The sequence below is a fragment of the Vulpes vulpes genome, chromosome 11, assembly GCF_048418805.1.
Source record: "Vulpes vulpes isolate BD-2025 chromosome 11, VulVul3, whole genome shotgun sequence".
NCBI classification, from domain to species: Eukaryota; Metazoa; Chordata; class Mammalia; order Carnivora; family Canidae; genus Vulpes; species Vulpes vulpes.
In genome coordinates, this window is record NC_132790.1 from 56903815 (window position 1) to 56908425 (window position 4611).

The following is a 4611-nucleotide window of genomic DNA, read 5'->3' on the forward strand; positions in this document are numbered from 1 at the left end:
TGCCAAGTTGGCTGGGTCCCGATCCAGTGATGTGGTTGAGTTCAGACCCAATGGTGTCAGGCAGGACTCCAGACTGAGAAACTGGTTATCAAAGCAGGAAACCAGATGAGAGTCCTTAGTTGACAAATATTTAAGTGGTAAAAGGCTCTTAAAGAATGTAGGATGAGAAGTTCTGAATGGAAGTGCTGGCGGCCCTCCTCGGAGTTGAGTGCTGGGATGGGGTGTGCCAAGGAGCCGGGAAGGGCCCATGTGGCCAGCTGTGGGAGTGACTGAAGTTACCTGTGTGGACTGACCGTGTGGACTGACTGTGTGGATGGCATCCCTGAGGCTGTCCTGGTAGACAGGGCAGGAAACCCCAAGAGGGAAGTCAGGCTGCTCTGCTCAGAACAATTCCCTTTTCTATCCTGGGCTGCCAAGTACAGACCCAAATGCCCAATTTTAGATAATTGAGATATTTGTACTTTCTCACTCTCCAGGAAGAGTGCAAGGAAACCACAATGCAGCCTGTGGAGGGAAGATGGGGGAGGAACCACGCCCTGGGTGACACCCATGGGAGCCACAGGGGCTAGAGGAGAGCAGGTCCTCCAAGCAGCTCTCAGGAGTGCGATATCTTGTCTGGAGGCATGAACCCTGTGTCCCCGAGGGTCCTGAGCGCCACTCGGCCATCTGCCGTGCCGCCAGGTGTGTTATGCTGCCATTGTTGAGAGACAGGCGGAGCCAGCCTTCAGGAGGGAACTGCAGTGCCCGGCACACGATGTAGCGGATGACATTGGCATGGCAGGTGAAGATCTCGTAACTGTCCTCCTGCTGCTTGACATCTGCAGAAGGTGGCCTAGATCTGGGCTCCGTCTTCATAATACACAGCCTCTGACTTCTAGTGGGACACAGGAGGGTCGGTCTCAATGGGGGCGCCCTCCCTCAGCAGGTCTGTGCAGACCTTGCAGACACCTGGCAGGTGCTTGTTGATGATGTCAGTGGTTTCCATGGCTCGGGTCATGGACGAATGGACAATTTCATTAGACTTCAACCCCAAGCTTGGAAGTTGGAGCCCAGTTAGTTCATCCTGTTCACGACCCAGGGGTGTTAGAGAGCGGTGATTTTCCAGGAAGGCATCCACGTGGTACTGGGAGTGCCTGATGAGGAAGATGTGTCGTATGGCCTTTGCTTTGCAGTGGTCCAGCCTGGACGTCAGTTCTTCTTCTCCAGAGTCTAGGTTCCTTTTCCACAGGTTGACCAAGGATAGTGGTTCTTGCCTGTCCCAGGTGGGGTCCCAGACGCCCGGCCCGGGATGCGCGGTCCCCGCCCACGCCGGCGCCCAGACCACGCGCGGCTCCGCGTCCCCGCCCTCGCGGGGCTTCCCCAGCGCCACCTCGGAGAAGAGCACCGCGGCAGAGCCCGGTGCAGCGCCCGTCGGAGGGCCCCGCCCGCCCGGCCCCCGCAATCTAAACTGCTACTCTGCGGGACAGAGGACTGTTTCTGAATCTTTTGTGGTGAGTTCTTCCTTCTAGTCATTTTGCTCAGTGCAGAGTGGCTAAAAACAAGTGGTACTGGAAAAAGGAAGGAAAAAGAGAGGAAAAAGGGGGGGAAACAAACAAACAAAAAGAAGGGGTACCCTCTGGTTCTATATACTGTGAATCCCTCGACTTCCCCTTTCCAGCGCTGGTCGGTCAAGAACTTGCTCTTCCCCTGTCCCTGCAGCTGGTCTTCTGGGGAGGGGGCTGCTGTGCTGACTCTCAGGTGTGTGCACCTGGGGGAGCTGCCCCGCCCCCTGCCAGGTGCACGGCTCAGTGGGAGCTGTTTACCCCGTGAGGCCCCTGCTCCCCGGTGGCCCCGCTCCGTCCCAGGCACAGGGTGACACGCGGAGGAACCACCCCACTGGCGGCGGCCAGCTCCCCAGCCCTGGAGTCAGCTCCCCCAGTAACTCCCGCAGCTCCCAGTCCGCATGGGCCTGGATGCTCCCGGGGCAGGGGCGCCCACCTGCACGCTTGGGGGTGCCCCGGGGCAGGAGCGTCCTCGCTGTCCTGCATCCTCCCCGCCTCCGCCTGTCCTGGGGGAGCGCAGGCCCGTGGGCTGTGTCCGCCGACGTCCTGGGATCCGGGGCCTGCGCCACTCTGGGATCCCGCTCCGGGACCCCAGAGCCGCGCAGCCCCCTCCGCGCGGAGCCGCTGCCTGAGCCGCTGCCTGAGCCGCCGCCCGAGCTGCTCCGGGTGGTGCCGGGCACGCGCTCCAGCCCTTTAGGGAGCTTGTCGCGAGGTGTGTGCCCCGCTCTCCCCTGGGGCGCAGGTCCTCTGTTAGTGACCCGGGACCCTGAGGGGCTCCCCTGCCCTTCCTGGGATCCTGCCTGAGTCCCTGCAAGCGCCTTTCCGCCCGGGAAGATTGGTGAAGCTCCTGCTACTCCGGGTCGGGGCTTTCCTGTCCTGGGGGCACTCGCCGCTGTGCCTTAGCCCTGCTCCTGGGGGGCCCCTCCCCTTTGGTGCTTTTTTATTTATTTATTTTTCCCCTCTTCCTACCTTGATAGAAGCGTGAACTCCTCACTGTAGCGTTCCAGCTGTTCTCTCTTTAAATCTCAGGCCGAATTGGTAGGTTTTCAGGATGATTTGTAAGTTATCTAGGTAAGTTGGTGGGGTCAGGTGACTTGGGGACCCTACTCTTCCATCGTCTTGCCCCGTCCCCCTAATACCACTGTTAATGCTTAATAAATATCATGGTTTTTAAATCCCCAAATGAAATATTCTTTAGCCCTCACAATACTTCACTCTAACAGAATCTTTTTGCTTTCCAAATAAAAATTACTTCAAAAGTGTTTCTATATTTAATTGTTCATTCCTTCCCAAATATTATTGACTCCTCATTTAATCATCTACTAGTAAACATAATGGAAGAAAAGCACTGGGTAAAGCAAATGGAGGGCCATACCCAAATTTAGCAATGGTGACAGTCTAAAATATTGACAGATTACAAATTTAAAAGTTACACAAAATGAATATAATTGTGTGGAACTATCCCTATTTTTTAAATATTTTATTTATTTATTCATGAGAGACAGAGAGAGAGAGAGAGAGAGGCAGGAACACAGGCAGAGGGAGAAGCAGGCTCCATGCAGGGAGCTCGACATGGGACTCAATCGCAGGCTGCCCTCCCTATGGAAATTAATTTTACTTGTGGAATAAAGCACCTTAAGGAAACTTTCTCTCTATCAAAATAATTGACTTAGAAAATGGAGCTGAAGTTGAATTCATTTAATTCTGCATCTAATGTAGGCACTGAAATTTTGAAAGAAACATGAAATTGTTGTACTTTCTAAGTCTCTATGAATAAAGTAGGTGAGGAGAAGGAGAAAAATTCAATTTAACACTGAGAGTAATTTTCACCTTTTCTTCCTTAAAAAACATATGTGAAATGCCATGTGTTGTCATGGAAACAGTAAAATAAGAAATCTGTTTCTGAATGCTTAAAGTTAGGTGCAAGATTGTCAAATACAGGCTGTTTGTATTGTCTCTTATAAAAGAGAAAAAGACATAATGATTTGGTACATAACCATCCTTGTATTTATTCTAACTCTTCTCTTTAGTCTGTGTTTTGTGTGTGGGCGACTTCCCAAAGTTATTTCCGTTTATTTTCCTTCCCGGAGCTTACTGCAGGCACCTTTTCTGGACCTTATTTATAATGCCATTGGGTTAAAATATAAAGCATAGATTTTAAAGCTGAAAGGTCACTTAAAGGAATTTAATAAAAAGCAAGGACCTATTCAAATTCATGTAACCATGCTCACAACACAAAATACTTGAAGCAATAGTTGTAATGTAGTTTTTTTAGAGTAAGGTATACCCCTGAGTTTGAGTACTAATTCTTTCCTTTAGTTACTCTGTGACCTTGAGCAACATACTTCATTCGTCTCTAATCTGTTTTCAAATCTGTAAAATGAAACTAATCGACTTACTTTTTTAAGAATTACTGGATAAATATTAAATAATATACCCAAGGCACAAATATTAGTCATTATTATCTCATTTCAATTACTCACATTAGTGGATTGGACCAAAGCTTAAATAACAAACTGACCTATAATCTTCACATCCCTTCGCTTTTTGAGCCTGTGGTTGGATACATACATGCCATTCTTTTTTTTTTTTTTAAGATTTTATTAATTCCATGAGAGAGAGAAAGAGAGGCAGAGACACAGGCAAAGAGAGAATCAGGCTCTATGCAGGGAACCCGACGCAGGACTCCATCCCAGGTCTCCAGGATCAGGCCCTGGGCTGAAGGCGGCGCTGAACTGCTGAGCCACTCCGGCTGCCCCATACATGCCATTCTTGATCATTGACAATGATTCCTACCAAAGGCTAGAATCTTTCTCTAACCTTCAAGGTCCATCTCCCAATCTTGACCTGCATGCTACCAATCAACCCAGAGCCACTGAGCATTCAGCTGGAAGAGACTCAAGTACTTTTATTTCATGGGTGGAAATGCAATCTCCAGGAGCAGTGTTTGGTTGAAGATCCCACTCTCTGAGGAAGAGGTAGGGCCTGATCTTCCAGCTTCCAATTCAGAGCTCCAGATTTTGTGTCCCATAAATACTGACCCAAGAAGAGCAAGAATATACTTACGCTA

General features: G+C 50.2%; 1 pseudogene; it reads right to left on the reverse strand.

The window, feature by feature from the left end:
• Nucleotides 1–595: 595 nt before the first annotated feature.
• Nucleotides 596–4394, reverse strand: LOC112933250 (serine/threonine-protein phosphatase PGAM5, mitochondrial pseudogene; annotated as a pseudogene).
• Between the last annotated feature and the right edge of the window lie 217 nt (nucleotides 4395–4611).